Raw genomic sequence first — 11,768 nt, forward strand, 5'->3', positions numbered from 1 at the left:
CAGCAGCCCGATAATCTTCTGTGATGGTTGTAACTTAAATTTCAAGATTTTAATAGTGTACTGAGAAGGCAATAATTGGGGATCGAGCAGTGTGAGGCTGCTTGAGCAACAGTGAATACCTCGGAATGATGGAGAGAGACAAAACAGATTTAGAGACAAGCGATTAAATATTACGATGGTATGAGACACAAGCAGGGTGCAACAATTTCGGGAAAGTTCAAAGATATGGTGATGTGTCATTTCGGACTGAGCTGACGAATTTCTTTTTTTTTAACTCAGAGACTGGTGAGCCTGCAGAATTTGCTGCCAGAGAAAGCAGTTAAGGACAAAATGTGGAATGTTTTCATGTAGAAGTTAAATATAGTGCTGATGGCTCAAGGGATCATTGGATATGTGTCTAAAGCTTTAGCAGACCAGCGTGAAGGGTCAGCCATGATCACACTGAAGAGTGGAGCAGGACCGAACAGTAGAACAACCTTCTGCTGTTCTTTTTTTCAGTGTTTCTATACTGTTAAAATATATAAAAACAGAATGATTGTAACTGACCCAGACATCAGCATTACCTTATCAATACTGGATGAAAACTGTCCAACTCCTTACCGAGCAGCAATCCAAGACGAGGTTCACCACATGGACTGCAGCACATCGAGTCCAGCCATGGTGCTTCTGGAAGCTTCTGGACTCGCTGCGTTATTCCTCCCTTTATATTATGAACTTAAATTCTTAAATGGTGTGAGAGAAGCAACATTGTCCAAAGGAAATTAAAAATGCTGACATTGGGTGGTGGTGACGTTTGGGGTGAGGGGCAATGAGAGAAACAATGGTGTGGTTTCGTGGTTGGGTGATGGGCAATGAACGACCACGATTTCTAAACCTCACTCCTCATCTTGCTCAGTACACTCCCAGCTCCATTCTCTCAACATCTTTCATAACGATCTCCAGTTTAGAGACAGAAATTTCCAGGGGGGCACTTACCCATCAATCTCAGTAACGAACACACCCATAACAGTGTTTCCCAACGGCACATACTCCTCAGGAAATACAGCAATCATTTAAGACAATAACCTGTGTCTTCAGCCCTATTCACACCAAGGGCAGATTAATAAGCAGTGAAGCAATTCATTAAAAAAGAACAAATTAAAACTGAACCAATTATAGTGGACACTGCTCAGCGCCTGTATCAGTTAAGAAGCCTGATCCGGTTTGTGGCTTAAATTGAGGCCCCAGAAAGCACAACTTGGAATCAGGGTGCTACACTGACTAACCATGAAACCTCAAACGGGAATATAGCTCCTGGGGCTGCCCTCTCTTTTAACCCTCACGCATTGCCTGGGGATCGGAGAAATACTAATTCACTCCAGCTTTACAGGCCGCAGGCATGCTCACAATCCACATTAACGGAACGAATGTTCCAGGTCCCTGCCCCACTGATCGATGATGTCAGGGATAAAGTGAGAACTGCAGATGCGGGAGATCAGAGGTGAGAGGGTGGTGCTGGTAAAGCACATGCGGTCATGCCGCATCCGAGGAGTAGCCGAATCGGCGTTTCGGACATAAACACTTCATGAGCAATGGTGAACTTCTTCAATTTAGGCCTCATTAGTAGAGGCTTCTCAGTAAGCTTAAAGTCAACTCGGAGAAAGTGAGAACTGCAGATGCTGGAAATAGGAGTCGATCGTGTGGCGATGGAAAAGTTAAGCCAGTCAGGCAGTATCCGAGGAGCAGGAGAATCGACATTTCAGGCAGAAGTCCTTCATCAGGAAGCTAATACCTGCAACATCGATTCACCTGTTCCTCCGGTGCTGCCTGACCAGCTATTCTTTTCTGACAGTACACTCGTGACGTGGATTTGATGACGTCGCAAGGCCAGCAGCAATCACGGGACGGGACTGGGGGACCGAGCTGGACCTCAAGCTGGATTCGAGCACCACCCTTGGTGGGTGTGAGAGAAGGGAGCAGCTAGTGGGAGGTTCTGCTGGAGCCAGAACCTTGTTTTACTGTTTATCGACACGTGATGCCAGATACAGGCTTCAAATACAGTGAAAAGTGATCCCTTTTCCCCACAAAGCTGCACCTTAGGGACAAAGTAGCCAGGAACGAAGTCTTCTTTACAGAAGGTGATCAATGAAGAATTTCCTGTAACTTTTAAGCCCTGAAGTTTTCTCAGTATAACGTTGAAAAAATGGAAATGAAGTTTAAAACAAAAGTCAAAACATTACACACCTTCCGAAACTCATGGGTCGGGAGACTTTCTGAGTTGGGCTTTCACCAAAGGGCTCTCTATTTCCTGCAGTGGCAATGCTTTCCCGCACTGGGCGAAGATGTTCCTGTTTTCCACCAGCTGCCCTCACCACTCTCGGCTGCTGCTGATCTACATCATGTACACCAGGCCTCATGGCGGACTGCTACTGCTGAACACATCAGGCCGACCAGGCATCATAGCTGACTGCTGGTGACCGACATCAAGTACACGAAGTATGAATGCTGACTACTGCTGCTGTTCTGCATCAGACACAGGAGGCCTCGCCGCTGACTGCTGCTGCTGACCTACATCGTGCACACCAGGCCTCACTACTGACTGCTGCTGCTGAACTACATCAGCCAAAGCAGGCCTCACCCGTGACCTCTGCTGACCTACATCGGGGACACCATGCCTCACCACATGCGCTCTCCCTAAAACCCTTCCAATTTCTTTCTATGTCTTCCAACTCTCTCTCTCTCTTTTCCCCTTCCCACTCTCGCCACCTATTCTCTCTCTACCCTCTCCCACTCTCTCTCTACTACCCTCCCACATCTCAAGACCCCCTCTTTTTCTCTCTCTTCCCCGTCTCTCTCTCCAATCTATCCACACACTGTTTCTAGTCCCTTCTCACTTTCTGTCTTCATCTCTACCAACTCTAAGTCTCTCTCGGTCTCTATGTGTCTCTCATTCTCTACCCCCTCTCACTCTCTCTCTCTCTACATACCACTCTCTCTCCACCCCGTCCCATTCTCTATTCTCTATACCACGTCCCACAGGCTCTCGCCTCACTTTTTTTATCGCTCTCGCCCTCGCACACTCTCTCTTCCCTCCCGCTCTGTCTCTCTACTCCCCTCCCACTCCTTCTCTCTCCACCAACACTCTCTCACCACACCCATGCTATCTCTATACTCCCCTCCAGCTGTCCCTCCCTATGTTTCTAATACCCTCCCTTTTTCTCTCTTTCTCTCTAAACCTGAAGGTCACTCTCTAACTCTCGCACACACACCCACACACATTCTTTCTCTGTCCCTATATCTCTTTCTACTCCAACTCACTCACTTTCTCTCTCTCTCAGTCTCTTGCTTTACAAAACCCTCCCATTCTCACTCTGTCTGTCTCTCTGTCAGTCAAAGTTTCTATACCCTCATCCTCCTAGTCTCTCAATACTCTCACACAATCTCCCTCCGCCCGCTACCCACACACTCTCTCTCCAGCCTCCATCTTTCTATCTCTCACCCCATCCCACTCTCCCTCTCTCTCCCTCCACCTCTCACCTACCCCACTCCCCTCTCTCTTTCCACTTCCACGATCAATTTCTAACCCCCTTCCAATCAATCTTTAAGACCCTGCAACACTGTCTTACTCTTCCCTCCTACTCTTTCTTGCCCCTCCACCTCATCTCTTTCCATCCGTGTCCCACCCTCTTTCTCTTTGTCTCTCTCTTTCGTGTTACCTCCCTCCCATTCTCTCTTGCTCTCTCTCTCTCTCGCTGTCTCTCTCTATACTTGCTCCCACTCAGTACCTCTCTACCACTCTCCCACTTTCCCTCTCTTTTGACACATTCCATCTCTCTCGCTACCCTCTCCACCCTCTCTAACCACTCCCACTCTCTCTTGCTACGCTCCTCCAAACTCTCTCTCTACATACTCCCACTGTTTCTACATTCCCTCCGCTCTCTCTCCACCGCTTCTCACTCCCTCTCTAATTCACTCCCACTTTCACTCTCTCTGCTCACCTCCCACTTCCTCTCTTTCTCTCCACACCCAAACCACTCTCTCTAGATCTTTGTATCTCTCTCTGCTCCCTCTCACTCTCGCTCTATCTGGATCTCTCCACACACCCCTTTCACTCTCATTTGCAGTCTGTCTGTCTCTCTCTCTCTGTCTGTCTCTCGGGAAATCACTCTCTCTCTCTACCCGCCTCCCCCTCTAACCATATCTCACAATCCCTCTTTATCGACCCCAGCACCACTCTATCTCACTCAAAACCCTCCCACTTTCCCTCTCTCCTCCATCCACACACACTCTCTAATCTCCTTTCTCTCTCCCTCACTGCCATCCACTTTCTCCCTCTTCACCACTCCGTCTCTCTCTCCATCCCTCCCACTCTCACGCTGTCCCGTGCCACTTTCTTTGTCCCTCTAATTGTACGCTCCTCCCATTCACTCTCTCCACCTGCTTCCCACACTCTCTGGCCCCTCCCACACTCCCTGCCTCTCCACCCCACTCCCACACTCTCTTTCTCTAAAACCCTCTCTATATTTCCCAACTCCCTTTCTCACTCTCTCCAACCGCGTCCATTCTTTCTCTGTCTGTTTCTCTACGCCTCTCCTCTCTCTTTGCCCTCTCTCCCTACCCTGCTCCCATTCTCTCTTTCTCTATATATAACTATCCTGTCTCCCACTCTCTCCCACTCTACCCCCACTCTTTCTCTCACGCTCTGTCTTCTCGCTTCCACTCTGTCTCTACTTACCTCCCACAATCTCTCCCTCTCTCAAGCCCCCTGCAACACTTTACATCTTATGCAACCAGCCAACTGTACATATCGCTTTCGCTCCCTTCGCCCCTCCTACACTCTCTCTCGACATCCTCTGAATCTCCTTCTCTCTACCCCACTCTCTCTCCCCTCTCTCGCGCTCTGCCACGTTCCACTCGCTCTCTCCCCCTCTCTCTCCTCCTTCCTTTCTCTCCGCTCTCTCTCCCCATCTCTGCAGCCTCCCAATCTTTTTCTATCCCGTTCCAACTCTATATCTTTACACTTGCATCTCTAGCTCACTAACCTCACCACATTCTCTCTTTCTCTCTCCAACCTCCAAAACTGTCTCTCCCCATACTATCCCACTCGCCCTCCCTCTCCACTCTTTATTTCTACCCCATCGTTCTCTCTCTCTTACCCCCTCTCTCCACATGCCCATTCTCTCTCTCATCCCTCACTTCCTTTCTGACTGAATCTCTCTCCATTCCCTCCCTCACTCTCTGTCTGACACACTCTCCCTTGCTCCTCCTACCCTCTCCCTCTGACCCATTGACAGGTTTGGATTGAGAGGCTGTGGAGAGGGTGAGAGGGTAGAGAGATAGGGCAGGTTTGGAAGGGTGAGAAAACGAGGGAGAGATAGAAAGACGGGAGAGAGAGAGACAGCAGGAGAGTGTGAGAGAGAGAGGTAGGGTGAGAAAGAAGAGTGGAGGCATGTGGAGCGACAGACGGTGAGAGACAGAGAGAGTCCGGGACGAAAGCGAGTGAAAGGGCGACGTGGACAGAAACAGAGGTTATGTAGAGGGAAAGAAACGGAGTGAAATAGGGAGCAAGACCGTGCGAGAGAGTGCAAGAGAGGGGGTGATGTAGAGGAGAGCGTGTGTTGGAGAGACAGAGATGGAGATGGAGAGAGACGATGCAGTTGAGTGGAGATGGTGTGAGTTGGGTAGAGATATGAATTCAGCCAAAGGCCAGGTCGGAGTGCGAGTCCCAGTGGCGAAAGCAAGGACAGAGGAATTAAAACCGAGCCCGTGAGCTTCGGCAACGGTTCCCTCCCCTTTCCTGAGGACCAGGATTTGGGGTTGAGTCTGTCTATCTGCAGCAAAGCTTCTTCAAAATAAAGACAAGCAACAACATCGTTAATTTGCTTTTTGGCACTTTTTAATGAACATATGTATTGTTAACAAACTGAAGTGTGTGATACAGTCAGTGGGATGGTGCCTTTTCTCTCCTGTACTGACAGAAACATTGGAATGTCTCCTTGCAAGCCCAAGTGGGATAAGCTTGGACAAACCAGCATTACCCTCATATTGACAGACTGCTACATTGCGGAAACACTGAACTGAACTGGAATGTGAAAATCCTGGATGGATTGATTAGTGAGTGAAATTGATTGATTGGTGAATTTGGGTAAAGGGATATTTAAGTACATTCTTCAGTTGCTGTTTGAACTTAGTCTGGGTCACAACATAAATCGCAGTATTTGCGCAGCAACTGAGGAGCTGCAGCATGAAGCCCAGTTCCTGCACAAAGTCATCTAAATACACAGGGCTATCAAATATATACCACATCCGTCTCCATATAGAAAATACCATTAACGTTGACCATAACAAGATGAAATTGGCCGAAATCACAAACAACAAAATGATGGATTTTTTTCGAGTTTTCATTTCTGTGTCAGACTGAGCATCCCCCTTGATGTGAACCCGGAGTCTCGTGCGGGCTCTGCTGGTCACTAAAATGTGTCTGACTGTGAAAACATTGAGCAGCAGAATCAAGAGAAAAGGTATAGTGGGGGTCCGAATGTGATGGAGGAACTCGATTGTGACCCAGACACGGGAGAATTGAACAATGTTTGTCACCACACAAAACCAGGGGTCGTTCCCCAGTTGATACCGAGCTTTGAACATAAAATACCAGAAAATGTTCTTAAAACAGCTCAGCACAGTCCCTGTTCCCAGAACGACAGCCGCCGTTTTCTCACTGCAATATTTACTTTTCAACTTCTGGCAACAAATGGCCACAAACCGATCAAAGGTGAAAGTGACCGTGAACCAGACAGAAGAGTCAGTGGCTGCATAAAGCAGAACGGCGTGGATATTACACACAGGGAAGTCGAACAGGAAATAAAATTTCTCCCGGTAAACAATGGGAATGTGTCTCAGTATCAGGTCGAGGATAATGACGAGTAGATCCGCCGCTGCCATGGCCCCCAGGTAACGTCGGACACATGGAGACAATCCACAATCTTTATAAAGCAGGACATAGATCGTCACGACGTTAACTGAGAGGAAGGACAACGAACACGTTATACATCAGCCTGGAGTCAAAGTTACCAGTTTGATTTAGGACCCAGTGAGATTCTCATACATGTTACTCTATTCAGAGATTTATTGATAGAATTGGAGCTGAAGTAACAAATGGGAAGTTCTGATTTACTGAAAAAAATGGTCATAAAAGAAAAAAACACCTCCCGTTCCCCAAACGCCCAGGCACACATCCATAAGAACAGATAGTTTAGAGAATATTCACACACGCTCGATCACTCAAGAGAAAACACAGGTAACTTCTTTCCGTCTCCGAATATGGAGCCTGAAAACATTGCTGTCCTGAAGAATTATCTCCCAGTGCCTTGAAGACAAAGGGCGTTTGGAAATTTCTGTCTTATAGTCTCAATTCTCATCGATCCTGTTACGCGAATAAATGTAAATGCAGGAAAAACGTATTCACTCATTTAATTGCCCGAGGGGACCTTGGAACAGTGTCTCCTTCTCCCTGGAACGGGATCATTTCACTCGTAATCTTATCTTCTATTCAAGTGACTACGTCTGGCATTCACAGAAAATGTCAGGGATAGAATGTCCAGAGAATGTTGCAGACAAAAAGTTCCAGGGAATATCGTGTATAGAATGTTCCGGAGAATGTCGGTTATGGAATGATCCGGGCAATGTTGGGTATAGAATGTGATGGAGTCACAAAAATAACTACATCACAGAGGTCCTTCTCCCCATCAAGTTTAGTGAGGCCCACTCAGCTTCTTGGTGGGAATGTGTCCCCAAACTCAACTCAAGTGTCACTTCTTACACGAAATGAATCAGATAACGATAGTAGCTCAAAAAATGATGTAAGTTTATCTTTCATGAAAACACAGGTGTCATATCTTATTCAGCTATTTCTCCTCAACACCTTTTCATTTCTGACCAACACTCCCCACTACAAAGTGTTCTAGATATTCAAATCTCAATATCGGTTACCCTGTAGTCATATCTCGCTAATGTCATTAAACAAATCAATTTCCCTCAATATATGCATTGATTTCCTCAATCTGTTTTGAGAATAAAGCGCACATTCAGACAAAGTGCCTATCATTCAGTATTTTACCCATTAGTATTCCCTCCATTGTCGACTTTATCCCTCATATTGACTCGGTAAGGAAACAGTCAAACACTGTCATACACACACAATCAGATCAGATGGGTAAGGTTTCGTGAAGCCCCATCACCACTCCTGCGAATATCCTGTCCCACCGGCAGGACAGACCCATCACTGGTGGAGGCACCGCAGCGTATATTCAGGGAAGGAGCTACCCTTATATAACATTTTCAAACCACCAAAAAGAACTATTAATGCAGCGGATTGCAATTGGTCTGAAGCCCCTCAAAGTGGAAAATGCCAATGTAGAAAAATGTCTGTGTTCAGTCAGAAAATTGGAAATGATTTGTCTTTGGTCATTTTTACTGACACGGAGTACACATGTTAAAGGGTATTTCCACTGCAGTTGCAGCCGAGCAATTCTGAGTGAACGGATTTGCAGAAAGGTAAGATGCATTTTACTCTACGTCCTTTAAATTGTAATGTTTGTAAGACAGTCTTTCAAATTTGAGAAACGATTGAAATGTCCAGAAACGCACCCGATGTTGGTAGTAATATTTCAGGAACAACATCACTACGTATCAGATGAATCTGCCCTGTGCGTCCAAGGACACTATTTAAAAAACCAAACAGACGTGTAATGTGTCATAGTAGCTGATGTATTTTCAAGAAACAGAATTTACCATTTGTGCAGTGGTGTGGCAGGCTAGAAGAGGGCGGCTTTGTATACCTCTTATCACAAAATGCACAGAAAGGGAGAGGGAGAGATGGGCTTTGACCCCAGCTTCAGTGTATTGTCGTGAAAAACAACTAAGAAAATCTGTTTAGTACAGAGCACATCAGTAAACAGAGATGTAGGCAGAGATACACGTAAACATCGATAAGCACACTAATACACACAACATGTACACACACAATTAGCCACATAGTTATGGACTGTTACAGGCGAACACAAACACATGCATACACCTACGCACATTGACACAATCAAAGAACAAAGAAAAGTTACAGCACAGGAAGACGTCCTCCGTCCCTGGAAGCCTGAAACAATCCAAATCCACTGTCTAAACCTGTCGCCCAATTCCGAAGAATCTGTATTCCTCTGCTCACTACCGACTCATGCATCTGCCCAGGCGCATCGTAAAGGAATCTACCGTGCCGGCTTCTACTATCTCTGCTGGCAAACGGTTTCAGGCACCTACCATCCTCTGTGAAAAGTACTTGCCACGTGTGTCCCCCTTAACCTTTTCACCTCTCACCTTGAAAGCGTGACCTCTCATTATTGAATCCTTCAACCTGGGAAAAAGGTTTTCTCTATCTACCCTGTCCATACCCTTCCTGATTTTGTAGACTTCAAACTGGTCCCCCCTCAATCGTCTTATTTCTATTTAAAACAAACCTATCCTACTCAACCTCTCTTCATAGTTAGTACCTTCCATACCAGGCAACAAACTCGTAAACATTCTATGCATCCTCTGCAAAGCATCTACATTCTTTTGGTACTGTGGCGACCAGAACTGTACACAGTACTCTAAATGCAGCCGAACTTACGTCGTGTAGAATTTTAACATGACCTGCCAGCTCTTACACACAATACCACGTCCGATCAAGGCAAACATACCATATGCCCTATTGACCTCGCTATCCACCTGTGCTGCAACTTTCAGGGTGCAATGGACCTGAACTCTCGGATCTCCTTGCTCATCAACTCTTTCCAAGACTGTTCAATTTATTGTATAATTCGCTCTAGAATTATTTTTCCACAATGCAACATCTGAGATTTGGCTTGATTGAACTCCATCTGTCATTTTTCCTCCCAACTCTCCAGTGTATCGATATTCTACTGTATTATTTGACCGTCCCCGTGCTTTCTGCTGCTCCATCAATCTTCGTGTCAACTGCAAACTTGCTGATCATTCCAAAAGTGTCTTCTTCCAGATTATATATATATATATATATATATATATATATATATATATATATATCACAAGCAACAGTGGCCCCAGCACTGATCCCTGTGGCTCACCACTGGTCATCTCTCTCCTTTACGAGAGACTATCTTCAACTGCCACTCTCTGTCTGTGGTTGCTCAGCCAGTCCTTTATCCACTGAACTAGAGCACTCTGCATACCATGTGACTTCACTTTCTCTTAGTTTTCCGTGGGGAACAAAACCAAACACGTTACTGAAGTCCACATATAAAACATGTGCAGCTCCTCCTTGATCTACCAACTTAGTCAAAGAACTCTATTAAGTTGATAAGGCAGGAACTCCCCCCCCCCAAAAAGTCATGTTTTTCTCACTGATTAATCCATTCTTTTCCAAATATAAATAGATTTTTTTCCCTCGGTACCTCCTCCAGCAACTTCCGCACGACTGACCACAGGCTCACTCGTCTGTAGTTGCCAGGGATATACCTACTATCCTTCTTGTACAGGGTGACAACGTGAGCAACCCTCTAGTCCACCGGCACCTCACCTGTATTTAAGGACAGTGCTAATATATGTTAGTGTCCCAATTATTTCCTCTGTCGCCTCCCTCAGCAAACTGGGATAGATCCTATTCCTTCCTGGGGATTTATCCATCTGAATAACCTCCAGCCTATCCAACACATCTTCCCAACTTATATCAATGTTATCCAGAGCAATCAATCTTCCATCTCCAATCTCAAAATTAATAATTCCACCTCCTCAGTGACATTCATGCAAAGTAATCCTTCATAATCTCACCCATTTCCCAGTTTCGACACACAGTCTTCCTTAACTATTCTTTAGTGCACCAATCCTTTCTATAGTTACCCAATTGAGTCTTATATAAGGATAAAAGGATTTGAGATTCTCCTCAATGCTGCTCGCTAACGTTAATTCCTGACTCCTTTCAGCCCTCTTGATTCCTCTTCCAATATTCACACTCTTCCAATATTCCTCCAGGGCACCTTCTGTTCTTAGCTGCCTTGACCTTACGTGCGTTTACTTTTTCACTTGACTAGCCATAGAATCATAGAGACGTACAGCATGGAAAAAGGCACTTCGGTCCAACCCGTCCAGGCCAACCAGATATCCCATCTTAATCTAGTCCCACCTGCCAGCACCCGGCCCATATTCTCCAAACAATTCCTATTCATATACCCATGGAAATGCCTCTCAAATGTTGCAATTGGTCACAGCTCAGACTACAACGCTCCTGTGAAAACAGCCCCAGACTGTTCAGTGTCTCCCTGTAGCTCAGATCCTCCAACCCTGGCAACATTCTTGCAAATCTTTGCTGAACCCTTTTGCAGATTAACAAAATCTTTCCGATAGGAAGGAGACCAGAATTGCACACAATATTCCAACAGTAGCATAACCAATGTCCGATTTCTCCTGTCATCCGCGTTTCACGAATCTTTCACTTCCTATCCTTTGGTTTCAAATGGACAAGCCTATTTTGCACTATATTTAACCCAAATCCTACATACCGAATGTGGACTTCACTTCAAATAGCTGTGTTCAATCCACATTTCCCAGCTCTAGCCTAATTTTGATATAATTAGCTTGTGCCCAGTTTAGTCATCTTCCCTAAGTACGACACTCATTTTTGTCTACGAGTATTCTAAGACTTACAGAATTGTGGTCACAGTTCCCAAAGTAATCCTCCATCACAACTTGTACTACCTGGCCTTGTTCATTCCCCAACACCAGGT

The sequence above is a fragment of the Chiloscyllium plagiosum genome, unplaced genomic scaffold (assembly GCF_037043375.1).
Source record: "Chiloscyllium plagiosum isolate Xiang-an unplaced genomic scaffold, Cpla_swu_hap1 HiC_scaffold_52, whole genome shotgun sequence".
In the NCBI taxonomy this organism is placed as follows: domain Eukaryota; kingdom Metazoa; phylum Chordata; class Chondrichthyes; order Orectolobiformes; family Hemiscylliidae; genus Chiloscyllium; species Chiloscyllium plagiosum.